This window comes from Strix aluco, chromosome 2 (genome assembly GCF_031877795.1).
Source record: "Strix aluco isolate bStrAlu1 chromosome 2, bStrAlu1.hap1, whole genome shotgun sequence".
Taxonomy (NCBI): domain Eukaryota; kingdom Metazoa; phylum Chordata; class Aves; order Strigiformes; family Strigidae; genus Strix; species Strix aluco.
The window spans coordinates 116,975,169-116,990,633 of record NC_133932.1 but is presented as its reverse complement, the minus strand read 5'-3'; the positions used below and the strand labels follow the sequence as shown (position 1 = coordinate 116,990,633).

Below are 15,465 nucleotides of genomic sequence, written 5' to 3'. Positions count from 1 at the left end.
CCCATTTTCCAAGTCTCTGTCAGTCCAAGGGCATTTGAACACACTCATCTCACAGCAAAGTCTTACCCCCAGACTACACATCTTGTGAATGAGGTGTTCCCATGATCAGTACCAAAAATGTATATGGATGCCCTTTTATGAAAAAAACAATCGTTTGAGTTTCATGAGAATGTTGGATTGGATTATCCCATCTTTCAAGCAAAAGGATTAAAAGCTGGAATGGGCATACTGGGCCAGACTCACTGCTTCACCTATCATCAGCGAAGCAGAGCAGGAAACTTTGGGAATCTCGTTACAGCTCTCTGATTCTCTGCCTAAATTTAGCCTATTTAGGGATGCCTGGAAACTGGCTCACTCTTGCCAGAGAACAACCATCTCTCATGAGATCCTCTACAATGGCAGGGCTGACTATAATGAGGGCATAAGTGGGGTGGCTGGAAAACAAAAGGCTTAGTTCACCCTTTTCCCACTATTTTTTGGTGGAGGGATGTTAAGCTGCTTTCACCAAATACTGCTTCTCCACTCATCCAGGAATTTCAAAGGTGGGAAGGCAGTAGGAACACTCAGGTGAATCCCTCCAGGGCTCACTTGGCCCATGCTGGCACAAGTAGGTGTAATTTCAATCTCAAGGATCAGCAGAGGTGAAGTGGGGAAAGGATGTCTCTTCTGCTTTTAAGGCAGGAAAAAACATAAATTACAAACTGAATGTAATGTCTACAAAAAGCTAGCTCAGATATCTTCACAAAATGTCCATGTTGCAGACCTTAAAGCTGTGCCTTAAAACTGATTGAAAATGGAGACAATTGCATGCCTCATAAGAAGCAATGGAAGCCAAGCCTAAAAAATATGCTGAAACACTTTTTTGTTTGTTTGTTTTCTCCACATTTTTCTTTTTTTCTATATTACTTATTTTATGGTTGCATCACCAGATGCCAGTCAAGAGTGGGATGAAAGGATACAAAAATAAAGCTGCAGTTTATGCATTTGAGGACTCAGGTGCCACTCTTAACATGAGATGTTGTAGTTCTGACTACAAAGCATCTCACATGCTTTAGGACACAGAAAATAAACAGCACCAAGCACAAACACTATGAAGACTAATTTTAGCCCTTAGCCTCTTATTTCACTGTTTTGAACTGGAACACGAACTGCAGCAAAAATTCCCGAGTGCTATATTCAATCTCCATCTCAAATACTTGGCCATTTCTCTATGTTATATGACACTCTCCAACCTGTCATGTAATGCTATCACTCAAAACCATTTATAACTTGTTAACAAGGTGGTGAAAGGGAGCTGAATATTTTCCCAGAATGGTAGTTACATGTTTTAATAAAGATTAATATCTTCATCATTTTAAGGACACAGCAAATAATGGGGCAAAACAGCTCTCTTTGACATCTGGAAAGAAGTTCATTTGCTAGAAGGTGGTGCAAAATTCATGCATAAATTATTTTAACAAAAATTAGGCTGACAATTGACAGCACCAAGAAATATGCCCCAGGTTTCTTGATAATTTCATAGCTATCATTATTATAATAGAGAGAATATTGCAGGACAAACTCAGTGAGAGCTAGAGAAAACTCAAGCCAGGGAAGAATAAACTACTGTGGTCTTGACACAGATTTTTTCTAGGGAATGTATGTTGCTTAGTTTCTGAAGGGAAATCCAATTATGATTTTTATAACTCTCACAGATTATTTTTTTTTGCAGAAAGTGGGTCATCTGTAGCAGATTGTGGTGCATAAAGCACTCAGTTTTCACCTTTTCTTGACAAAACCTGTTCTCCAGGCTTCACAGACCATTTACACATGCTCCCCTCTTTCCTCTTGGTATACAGGGAGCTTTCTGCAGGGAGCGGAAGAAACCAGCTCCAGCCATAGGGACAATACCAATGAGGTGGCTCCTCCATGCACCAGAGTCCCACATCTGGACCATGGTGGGACACAGACTTGAAGTTTGGATTTCCCAGATCCCCTCGTAATTTTTGTTTATATTTTTGTACATAACAATGTTATCTCTTCTTAGATCAGGTCTCCTACTATTTCATCTTCCTTTTGGGAAAGTGATCCAAATTGTGCTATTCAGTGATCAGATTAATATAACGTCAGTGACTGAAGAAGGTAGATTTAGTATGTCTTAGCGAACTACCGCAAATGCAAGTCCTGTCACCATGTATAAAAACTTGTAACAAAAGGAAAGATGGAATTAATAAAAAATCTGTGAAGTGTAATGAGAAAAAATATAAGGTGTAATGAAAAAATATAATGAATGTTAACTTCATCTCTGCAGTCCAGGTAGGAAAAAGTAATCCTTAAGAGCTTAGCAATGCATCTATAAAAGACTCAATCTTGAAGCCCTGAATAAGAAGAAATTTGGCATCTGCGTCAACATTTGCAGAATCAAAGTTCACATTGAAATGTTTCCCTCTTTCAGCTTTTCAGTTTTCTTTTTTTCTTTCAGCCCTCCTTTCCCATGCACCCACCACCACCACACAGTCTCTTTTTTCCTTGTTTGTTGCCAGAATGCAGAAGAGGTCTTTAAGGATTTTTTTCCCAGCCCCATCTGATGAAAAAACATCAAACTGAGTGATATGCAAATAAAAATGTCATCTGGTTTCACATGTTTTAAAGTGCCTGACTTTTTGTGTTTATAATTTTTAAAATTACTTAATTTTAAAACCTCAGACTTTAAAGGATACCTTCATTATGCCCGGAAAACTAGCACAAAGGCAAAGGATAAAGAAAACAGGTTTTTAAATGAACATTTATTACATTTTTTTTTTCTCTGACAAGCTTTTACAAAAGCAGCTGCAATAGTGAAATAGTTAATCAGCTGTATGATACTTAACCCTTTGGATGTCAACTTTAATCCACATTTTTAAAAGGAATGAACATTTTTTGTGCACTTGCCCTACTTGCCTCCCAGGTTATGCTTTTGGGATAAGTACATTCTCCTCTCCTCAGCTGGCCACCACGTGAAAGCTCTGTGCTATCATTTTGCATGTGTTTTGCTGCTAGTTATGCTGCTGTCCCAGAACGATAAGTGAAAAAAGTTATGACCACTGAGTCACTGGCACTCCTGTGTCCAAAAATGCAATCTGTAGGAGAAAAATTATTGAGGTATCACCTGCTGGTACAACTGGGCACTATAAAAAATAAACCAGGGTTTTGAGGTTTGTGTCCATAACATTCGCTGAAGTAAAATCTTGAGATGACAAGTGTGTGTATGTGTGTAAATGATTAAAACTAGGCTGTACAATGGTACAGAGGAGACATGGCTGTAGAAAATGGATATCAGCCACTTTTCCAGTCCCTTTATCCCAGGCTTCTTGGGGGTCAAATTAATCCTCAGGATCACATGTGAGCAAGTCAAACTCTACAGAGTTAGAGCAAAACCACAAGGACAGGTGTCATTCAGGCTGTCCCATGTCCCTGGGATCCCAGCACCAAGGGACACACACTTCATGCTATGGAGGTCCCCAGGTAGCTCTTTTTTGAGCAACACATGCTACCTGTTAATGCACAAGGCTGAAGTAAAGACCGAAGGAATTAACCCTGATTTGGGCTTACATCACTTACACTCCTATCTGATTTGTTTAGGAGAAAGAAACTGCACCTGCCTTGAGGCAGAGCATGGCTGGGGCGTGAAGTGGGAAGCGACAGTGACAACCAGCCAGAGCCCTTGCCAGCTGCCACCTCCCCACAGAGGTGATGCAGCTGCAGGAGCTGCAGACTGCTCTCAGAGCTCAAGTCCCTGCTGCTGCACGGGAGTCTCATGTCAAAAAAAAAAAAAAAAAAAAAAAAAAAGCTACCCATCCTCAGTTAACAGGCAGGCTCATCCTTTCCTGGGGCTATGTTTCCTGATGCAGCGGGGTGCAACCTACCGGTCTGCCTGTCATGCAGAGATATAATTTGCTCTCCTTTGCAAAGCAGAAATGCCTTTGATCCAGAGCCTGGATTAAAATCCAACTTTGAAGATTTACTAAGTGGTGCTACATTTAAAAGTTTTCCTATAAATTAATTTAAAGACCCAACAATTATCTTAGAAAGAGAATTTCCAAGCTCCGCAGCTGCATTGCTATGACCTCCTGTCACAGAAGCTTGGGTTGAAGGAAGATCCCTTTGCAACTTCCAAATATAGGATATCCTCACCTGCATTTTACCTTGAGACACCTCAGGTGTGTCCCAGGATACAGATTGAAAATTATTTCCCCAAGTGAATCTCCCTGCTCGGAACAAGTGGGGTCAGATGGACAACATGGAGCCACAACCAGGCTACAAGCAGGGCTTCCCACACCCAAGCGTGGTACCAGTGAGATGGGCTAGTCCCACCCCTCCCTGAGTGTCAGATATAGTCCATGGTGCTAAGCAGCTCTTTTACAGAACAGTGCAGTTAACCAATTGTATAGAAAATTTGATCCTTTGCACTATTTTAGAGTATTGTTTGGGGGTATTTTTGCAGTCCCTTTAGTTACAAACACTTTAAAAACAGATTAGGCTGCCTTATTTCATTGCTATGCCAGCTCTGCATATCCTTGTGACTGTTACATTAATGGCAGTCACTGGGAAGCAACCTGTCAATTTAGAATAAGGCCTAGGATGGCGCATAAAATAACCTTACAATCTAACCAAGTACATGTGCACTAAAAAGTCTTGTATATGCTGATCAGCTAAGGAACCATTCAAGAATTTTATCAGCTTTTTAAAACACGTTACTGTTATCTGTTAGACCTCTGTAAATACCATTTGCAGTAGTTTATAGACATCAGTGACTTGTGCTGAGCAAAAGATCATCACCACTCAAATATATATCATTTAGTCCTCTATGTGTTTCAACACTAATGCAACGGATTTTCACTTTACTCAGACAGAGGGAGTGTGATTTTGGAGATTCACATGCTGATTTTTGCCCCACTGCCACATATCATAATTAATCTCTGACCATGCTATCTTCATGTGTCTTGTATGTACATTTATCCTCTTCCCTCCAATCATTCCTTACAAGCATGTAAAAAATTATGTTTTTTTTCCAGAAGATAGTTGTTTTTACTGCTTTCCATTTTCATGCTATTTAACTGGCTATTTTACATCCCTGGTTCCTTTTACATCTTTAACTGTTTGTCTTGCAAGATCCCCAGCCACCTGCCCAGCCCCTGCTCCCTCTCTGAGGCTACCTTTTGTTTGAAATCAGTCATGATGTATTATTTGTTTCTGATTATAGCTAATTCTTCTCATTCTACATAGACAAAGTGGTTTTTGTTAGATTAATATTTAACCAGGCCAGAAACTACTGAGATCATCTAACCTAACTCTCTGAATAATAATGGCCACAGGACTGCCTTGAATTAACTCCCCTTTCAACTGGAGGAGTCCTCTAGAAACACATATGAACTTGATTTAAACAATTCCAGTGATGGTAAATCTACCACAACCCGTGATAAACTGTTCCAGAGTTTAATTAACATCTCTATTAAAAATGTGTGCTTTATTTGTAGTTTACATTTATCTGCTTCATCTTGCACCAACTGGATGCTATTAAAGCCTAGTTTGTTTTAGAGTTCAAAAAGCCTTTTCATAGTGAGTTTCTGGTTTTGATATAGGTACTTACATGTTTGTTGACTCTCTTAGCCCAAGGCAGGTTTTCAAGGCCTCTGGTCATACCTACAGCCCTTCACCTTCTTGATATGTAGACAAAAGACTCTGGCACTTTTTTTCCTCTGAGTTCCACGACCATCTGGAGCCACAGTCCAGCCAGACCTTGTCAACTCCTGACAGACACACTACTTCTCAGCATGCAATTTTTCTTTCTTCAGCCTGCTGTTTTCAGGTCACTATTTCTGCATCCATACACAGAGGTCCCACAGAGCCAATCCACACAAACTCACCCAGGAGACATGTTCATGGCATCTCGTCATGATGCTCAAGCCTTCTCCAGAGTCTTTCCTTCCCAGGCCCCTCGCCTGTACGTATGGCCTGAATAGTCCTTTCAGCATATGGGCATTTCAGTGTACCCAAACATTTCTTTATAGTAAATTTCCCAAATTATTCAGATGTTCCTGCATTCACAATCTGTCCTTATCATAATTTACTTCTTCCCCAGTCATCTTAAAATCAGAACAAAGTTTCATATAAAAGCACGGAGAATCATTTTTACATTATCTTTCACACAGACCATCTTGATGCTAAATATTCAAATATGCCTAACAGCATAGAAAAATATACTATTGTTTCAGTATTTAAAGACAATTTTTTATTTTAAATGTTCCTCCTTCCCCCAAAAGAAGTTGAAGTGAGCTTTACATATTTCTGAGTCTATTACAGGTGTTTAATCTCATTTTATCTTCATCTATTAAGATAATCATGGGTGTAAAAGAAGCCCACATTTGTCTACAACTCCTTGGAACTTCTTAAAACTTTGACATTTTAAATATATCAAAACTGTCTTTAAATAGTGTATCATGGGGTTTTGAACTGAAAAATATCACTGGTTCATAACATACTCTGTAGAATATTTTAGATTATATTCTTTTATATCTGTACATCAAAGCAATTTTAAATTTAGAAGCAAGAACATAAATATTCCCAGCAGTAACTTTCTGCTACTTCCATGAATTTTAAACACTTTAGACAGGAACATGTTAAGACAAACTAATTGCTTAGATCCTCAAACAAAGTCTACTGAAATCAACAAAAGGACTACCTCTGATTTCAATGTCTTTGAGACAGTCCCTTAAAACTAGGACTGGATTGCTTCATTCACAGCTAGTACAAACTAGCTGTTTTGCCTGATGATCAAAAGTTGTTAGTTAAAAAAAAAAAAAAACAGAACAGCTGAGCTTGGTAAATAGAGGTCAAAAAGTTTACTTAGCATCTGTCATTTAAAAAATAATATTTCTTTCATGAGAATTTAAAAATTCTCATGAAACTGGGATAACCAAATCATAAATGCTGCTCTGAAAATGAATAAGTAAATAAACAGTGACCCATGATCTCATTAAACTCTTTAGAACAGAACAAGTAGAACAGAAGCATTCAAATTTGTCATAAGTGGTTATTAAAAGGGGCTAAATAGTTAAATATGTACTGTATGCTTATGGCTACGTTCTCTGTAAGCAGAGTAGCAGTATTTGGAAAATTTACTCCAGAGCATGTATTTTTCATGGTGATACCCTTCAGACATGTAATTCCCTTTTCCCTGTTTCTGATTTGTAGTAGATTGGTTTGGGGTTATCTAGGACTTATTTTCAAGTATTAATACTTTCAAAGGCATGAAAGGCGTCTGAGTAAGGTATTGTTGTCATTACAATTAAAAAAAACCCACATGAACCATACATTATACATTTGCAGAACACAAACGGAAAAAAAAAAAAAAAAAGAATAAGTGAAAAAATTTTCAACAGGCAGGATCCCATTGTTCTGCACTAAGACCTATGCTGTTGAGGGTGTTGCAGGCACACAGCTCATTAGAGTGGTTTAGACTGTCAGGACATACTCATTTCACTGCTATCTGGTAGTTTGGTGCCTTAGGTGTCTACACTGGTCGTCCCTACACCTCACATATAAATTCTACATCCTGACACACTCTGTTGAATTGACCAATGTTTCTCCTCATACCTAACTAACCCTGCATGAGTATGTCATCTTTATCAAGAGTTATTCACCTGTGAGTGTTTGTAGGGTTTAAGGTTCTTATACAGAGCTATAGTGGTTAGGGTTTGAAAGCATGTGTAGTTTTATCTGGTAAGATAATCTTCCTGCTGAGGCCTCAAGAAGTGCAGCTTATAATGTGTTGCTTCTGCTGGAGCTTTCATGTGTTTTGCAGAAAGCTGGGTATTATTTTTTTCAGGAAGGGCCCCAAATTTTAGAGTACATGAGTGTAAATTGCCAGAAATCTACAACTTTATGGAGCCTTAAAATTCAGGTTACTGTTTTAATATGAAGTATACATTCAATAACGCTGCTTCTGTGCTATCTGATAGTGAATTGTTTTTATTTCATCTTTCAGTCTACATTTCATATTTATTATGCTGTGGACTTGCCTTTTTATGTTTAAACAAGCCTGGTACAGGACAGATCCCATCTCTCAACATTAGTATTTCTGGCTTTCTCTGTGACCTCAGGAAGACAACTCTATTTCCATACAACCCTACAAATAAAACCACATATTTTCTCAAACATCAGGGCCAGAAACATTTTAAGACTAGGGCTGGGACCTTCTCTGGCAATTTACCAAATTATTCAGGAATCATTATTTCGGTAAATCCCGGTAGCTTCACAAGTGTGGACGCAGCTCAGAATGGAGACAATTCTGCAGCAAGGGGTGAATTCCACAACAAATCCTCTCCATAAATTACCACCCCAGCAATTTCTCTAGATCTACACATCTGGTCTTATTTTTAGTACCTGCCAATAGATTTTGAATGGGTATTTTTGATAAGTGGAGGGTTTGTCTTCCTTTGTTGTTCTTACAGTAATAATTCTGACCTATTTCTTTGTAAAACTATCTGAGAATCCTCACCTAAAAACGTTCACCAATTCAAAACATTATTATCATAATTACTCTTGTATTTAATTGGGAAGTACTATTTGCTGTTTGCATGCCAGTAAGAACAAATTTGCTCTCTTTGCTATTTTTATATCAATGGAGATGTGTGCTCTCATTCTATGATAATTATTTTACTTTTCAGCACTTCTGTTACTTTGGAAATAGTTCAGCTGCCTTCCTAACTGGTTGCGTCCCACACCCAGTGTGCTCACCTATCATAACATTAATTTCCGTTCTCGTTCTTGATGTTTTTCTAAGCCTCTTCAGCAGATTAATAAAAAAAAAAAATCAGACACAACTTTTTTCTTTCTGAAATTGGCATAAGCATATATAAACAGAACAATGCGACAAGTATGCAGCAAAATAAATGATACTAATATTCTGCTACATTTTTGTCTGCAAGTTTTTGTCTGCAAGTGTACACACGTCTGTATGTGCACGTGTGTATTTGCCAGTGGCAATTTTGACATTTTACCATCCCAGAGTCGCAAATGCTATTTTCAAGGAAACTCTGCAGACACAGAAGGTCTCAAGAATATTTTCCATTGAACAGACTCGATATTTCAGTCAACCACTGGACCAAATGAAAATAATTTATACAGGGGATGACTCAGAGCAATGAAACAAGTGAAACATGGATCAAAAGGAAAAAGTTTTGGTAGTGCATTAAAAGAAGACACAACAAGATAGCACTTATTTCTTTATGTAAGAGTATTTTAAGGACTTGCCATGAGGGTGGCTATCCTTTTTCTGTAAGCATTTAAAATCTTCAGAGGATCAAAGGCCACATGACACATACTACATACCCTGAGATCTGTAGAGCAGGGGAAGCTCCAGGGATAGTTCAGAGGATGAGGGTGATTAACAGCACAATGGGAATTCATCTATGTTGCTGTAATTTAGGAGAGCACAGACCACAGAGCTTGGTGCTACGTTTCCTGCTGATATTGAGTCTCCCCGTCTCTTGCTGGTTCACCTCCTCCTGCATCCAGAGGCCACATTATCCAGCTGTCCCATGCCAGGACAGCACTGCTGACGGCCACGTGCTATAGTCTTGGCATGAGAACTGCATCTGAATTGCTTGCAAGTCGCAGCTGAAAGGCTACGACTTTCTCACCTCAGGCTACAAGATATATGGAAGTGTTTAAACAAATCTGGTTTCAAGGGAAGATGTCGTTTTTGGTCTTGATTCTTTTAGCTTTAGTGCAAGTCTAGAGAGCTGAGTAGCCATAAAGTACAAGCAGTATAATGCATTTCATATATCTTATCCAGTTTCACCACTTAAAGCGGTAAAATTAAAAAGCAATCAACCAAAAAATAGTTCTTAATCACTACTCCTTGGTAGGGTGGGAAAGGGCAAAAGAAATGAAACCACTATGAATATCAAACTAGCCAAGATCTCATTAAATGAATATGATCTCCTACAATGCTTAAAATATCAGCCTACCTCAATGCCTTCAGGGAACTCCTCACATGTGGCCTCATCACTCCACACCCAAAGTATTTACTGCCTCCTCTGGAAAACAGACATTTAAGGGCATCTCTGCCACTAAGCCCTCTCTCAGGCACCCCCAAGAGAACATGTCACAGGTGGCAGAAGAAAGGGCTGACACATCAAGAGTCAGGACTAAGGGAGCACACCAAAGGCCAAGAAGCCTCCCCAGAAAAGATGAAGTAAAGGTGGAGGTCGTTCTCCTTTGCACAGAGCTGGAATGCCCTTATGTCTCAGCGGAGAGTACACCAGCACTGCAGACTGGTGTACCCATCTTACTTGCAGATAACTGCTTTGAACCCCGATAGCAACATAGGATGGCAGCACGGTGCTCAGTCCAGGCTAACTTGTGCTGCTCACCACACCAGGCTGCATGTTCAGACTGTTTCTAGTGCCTGAGCTAGCTGGCATGCTTCTGCACTTACTGCAGGGTCAGCACTTGGTTAGACCCTGGAATAAGCACAAATGGTAGGGACTGACATGATTCCGAACAAACCAGGGAGGATCTGGGACATCTGCCCAGCTTGAGAGGGAGTCTCTGCACTAACAGGAAGGCAAAAAAAGTATTATTCACCTTCACAGACTTTTTTAGGAGATTTTCACACACATTTCCTGATCAAGAATATCTCAGATAAGTTTTACTACAGGAAGCAGAAACCTAGAGCATTTTGATAACCCAGAAAAACCTGCTTAAGACTTCTGAGCTTAGGGCATCTGCGTGTGCATATAAAATATTCTTAAAAGGTAGGTGTATGCATGGAACAACTCCATCAGATTATATGTACTTCCACCTTCTACAAAATTATTTATGCATGCAAAAGAGGGAGGCTACTTGTAAAAGAGAGAACTACAATTGTCTGCATCAAGATAGACACAAGTTTCAGGAAATCATTTTGGCACGAGACTTGGAATAGTAAATTAAAATATAAAGATAAAACATGGAATCGTGACACATCTTCAGCTTAGATAAGGCTGCATAGCATAAGATACTGTAGAAAACTGCATTTACGCCATGACAGGTGGCTACAGATTCTTGCCAGACAAATGACAGCTAACAGACAGCAGCACTTAAAGAACATAAATCATACAAACCAATTGTAATATTCAGAAATTCTAACTAGTAAGAGCTCAAGTTACACTATGGGTGGGCAGAACAAAATAGACTTTGAAATCCATCAGGAAGTACAAGACTTAAAATATGGGAACAGGCCCGATTGTTCATACTAATTGAAAAGCCCTCTAATTCCACTCACAGTATCTTCTATCTTGCCCTCCTACTGAGAGAAGCAGTTACTTACTGGGAAACAAGTGAAAACGTGCTTCAGTACACTGCACACTTAATACTTTGAAGTTAAAATTTACATTAGAAATCTACAATTTAAAGCAGGTAAATAAAAAGTTTCTTTCCAGTAAAGTGAATAGTTCTATTTACTTCAACCAGCATATGTGGCAACAGAAAAAATTAAAATTAAAAATTCCCTATGTTTTCTACCTTTTGTAACTTAAATACTTTAAAATGTCTTAAATCATTAAATTTAAAACTTATGTATTTTATTTTCCAACAGCTGTGTTGGCTGATCAGTCTTAACATTCTGTCACCTGAGTAATAAACATAAGCATCTTCATTTTGTTTTGGTTTTAGTCTATGTCTTTCACTGGTTCTCATTTATAAGGGGAAGCATTTAATCCAAGTAAGATTTTCTACTTCTATTACATTTTGTGGAGAAAAAAAAAAAAAGACAAAATTAAACTGTGGGATCAAAATTAAGTCAGAATTTACAGGATACTGTATCTTTTGTTTGAGCAAGTGCATTTTTACAAAAGAAGAACCCAGACATAATCCCTGCATTTAATGAAAATATCTAGAGATTGTACATTAGACAGAATTCACTGTTCTATCTATGAATTATAAAACTGTTAGGGTGTCAAGCGCAAGTCAACTTGTGGCTTTCAGGAATTTTTGTGAAGATTTTTATGTGCTGGTTTTTTCCACCATGAGCTGTTACAGGGTTTCATGTTTTCTTTTGAAGCATCTGACACCAGCTAATGTCACACAGGGGACAGTGGGCTGTGCCACCTCAGTAGGACCTTGTATACATCAGGGCATACAAAGACCAATTCAATGAGAAAGGAAGAGTCAGACTGCTAAAAACTGGGGTGATGGGTTGTTCTAGTTATTATTACCTGTTTAGACTCAGTGAATACACTCGGAGAAAGGAAATCTTCGAAGAATACTCAGTAGTCCTATCACCGTGAGTACAGTGGGAGAGATCACAGTATAAGTTGCTGGGAAATGTGGAAAAAACAAGTCCTCCAGCAAAATCAAAAAAGTTCAGACTTTGCAGAACTTGTATTTATTTTTGCAAGTAGATGGAGTTTTCAGATATCAGAATCTTTTTTTTTTTTTCAAGTAAAAAGGTCAAAAAGGACAGTAAGGCAACTTTAAGAAGTAGTTTTCTAAATTAATTATCCTTTAGATAAGTCACTATGTCTCTACCTTCTATGCTATTTGTAAAAATAATAAAATCATCATCGTACAAGGAGACTCCTTTTGTTTCCTTTCTCCCTATTGTACTGAAAATGATTCCTAGATATCAAATAAGGAATATAATTCATATTATTATCAAGATACAATGTTTATACATATACTATACCTACTAGCTGTTTTTGACAGTTGCCCACTTCTTTCAGGTAAAGAATTTATTAAGTGGATCTGATACAAAAAATGGGCAACGTCTCAGTTCCCTGACACAACATCATTTAATCAACAGCAAATACAGCTGCAAATTCTGCACCAGATAGCCCTTAGCCCAAAAACTTTTTACCACATCTTTGTCTGCAGTGTTGTACTGCAGTATTCTTTATTCTGTTCTGGCTTTCTGCTACTTATTTAGAGTTGCTTCAGTCTTTCTATTGTACGGGTCACCAAAACATACACCCTTCTGTACATCCCCAGTGTTCTTCATACAGAGGACCATCTGTAAGATGCTTCCTATTCTTTCAGACAGCTGACCCAAACAAGTTTATTTTTCTTTTATGCTTATCTTGAAAGAAGGATCTCATTACACGAGGGGCTGAGAGATAAGTTGTTGTGTCTCTGCTAAGCTATGATAGCTGCGCATGCCCATTGTAAATGCAAACTTCCAACAAAACAAAACAACAAGTCAAAGTATGTCATAATGCTACAATCTAGCAGCATGCACAGGGAAAATTATTCTGTTTCAACTGTTAATATAATAAGTCCATATGTCCAAGCCACTGGCTTCAGATAGACTTAACCCATTACAGTTACTATGTCACTGTTAAATAAAACTGTAGCAGCAGCAATTTGATACATTAAATGAGACTTAACAGTTACAAAGGGATTTGTAATTACTTGGAGGACACACCATAAACATTAAGTACAAATACTGGCACTTTACACAGGAGACCTTGTGGCAATTAAAGCTGGTCCTACCCTGGACATGGCATAAAGAGGAAATGGGTGTCTGCAACGCCTGCAGTAGTCTCCACTCTCTTGTCAGAAACGGTTCACCTTGGAAACTCTCTGTGGGCTGTGTCCTCTAAATTTCTCAGGGCATTTCTGTCCGTTACAGCAATTCACTGAGATACACATAAGGTTCTTTGCAGCTGCCAGAAAGAGAAGATGTGGGCCTGTGCTTAAGTCCTCTGCCACATAACATAGCATCGTCTAAGGCCAACACAGACATTAAAAAGTGGTTTTGTGGCTATGCTACACACAGAATTAAGACTATTTACTCCCCCCCTTTTTAAAACTTCAATCCACTACTTTTTGCAGCGTTAGGTATGCTTCTACCGCAGCAAGGTGCAACTATAGCCTACATAAGCAGAGACTGGATAGCTTTAATTTCTCCAGTTTGAGGAGCAACATCCATAAAGGTGTGGCAGCACTGACTTCAGCAAAATCTAGAAAACCAAGTACTCACGTATCTTCATATAGCCTGGTATAAAGCCAGTGCTGCTAAAGACTCACTGATACAGCTACCTGAGCTTGCTGTTAGCTAGATGAAAGTTATCTCAGGATGCCCACACATACTGCAATCACACCTCCCAGTGGCAACATATGCATAACCTCACTTGTTATATTATTAAAGACCCTTTTATTTTGTACTCTCCATAGGCTGTTATTACCTACAGAGCAGTTTTGCTATACTGAGGATGGCAGAACTATGGCGCAGCCTCACAGGAATCCCCAAAAGCATTTCTAGCTGATTCTGATGGGGCAAACCCACATCAAGGGAAAGGCTCTGACCTTTTCAGATAAGGTGTTATTTGAATTCCTTTGCCAGAGTCAGCATGCAATTGTACTTTTCTTGTTCCTTTTATTTAGGGAACTTAAAGAATGTAGGTAATTATGACTAATGGCCCCACTTCCCCCACCTGAAAGCATTCACAAAGGACCAGACATATCTCTGTCAAGAATTTTTAAAAAGCAAGAGAGAGAATATTACAACAAGTTTTAATGTGAATCTCAGCTGTAAACTTTATTGCCTTCTAAAATAGCTAACATCTGTAGATAAAACAATGCTGTAACAGATTTTTTACAGATTTGCAATGTCTCATAAAGCAATATTTTTACAAAATAAATGAGTCTTCCAAACTCAACAAAAGTTATCCTGTCTTCTGTATATCCCACAAGTTCAGCAAATGACATACTTAACCCACACAGCCAGAACAGACTGATCGTCATTCATTCTTTACAGCTGTGCAGAAGACCTTCTTTTCTCTCCTTCTGGTGTTCTCTCCCGCATATGTCAGCATACTTCAAAAAAAAAAAAACTCCATCAAGATGGATTAACTCCTGCATGAGATTATTACTGTTACACACACATATAAAGCAGAAAGAAGATGAAATAGCAGCAAACTTCCAAATGCCAGTTCAGCTTTATCCTCCTCTAGCTAGGTAGGGAAGGAAAGTCACCCCTATGCAGTGTTTTATGGGCTGGAGTTTAAAACTTCCTGAGGTACATACAAGATATCTACATTGCTGAGCATTCATCGTTTGAAATAACAGGAATGTCCCAGGTACATTTTTCACTTGTATGGTAGGGGGATATATTGATTTTTCAATATAGTGATAATTAGTTGTGAATGAGGGCCACTATAGTGGCCCTTATTCTCTTTGTCTCTTCCCTTCTGTAAAGACATAATTAGCAAAGATACAGGGAAATTTCATTATACTTGAATATCAGTGTGGTGGTTTGACCTTGGCTAAATGCCAGGTACCCACCAAGTCGCTCTATCACTTCCCCCCCTTCCCCTTTTTTCTCAACAGGGCAAAGAGGGGAAAGAAAATAACCAACCCTTGTGGGTAAAACAAAAGCAGTTTTAACATAAGCAAAGTGAAGCAAAGGTCCGAGCACGGAAGCAAAAAAAAGAAAACAGATTTATTCTCTACTTCCCATGA

The 15,465-nt window shown here is 38.6% G+C and overlaps 1 protein-coding gene across 1 annotated transcript in view; it reads right to left on the bottom strand.

The window, feature by feature from the left end:
• SACS (sacsin molecular chaperone) overlaps positions 1-9,513 on the bottom strand; it is a 97,814-nt gene extending 88,301 nt beyond the window's left edge. The window contains exon 1 of the mRNA XM_074816007.1: positions 9,352-9,513. The gene's annotated coding sequence lies outside the window, so the exon portion shown is untranslated. The remainder of the gene's footprint in view (positions 1-9,351) is intronic.
• Positions 9,514-15,465: the final 5,952 nt, after the last annotated feature.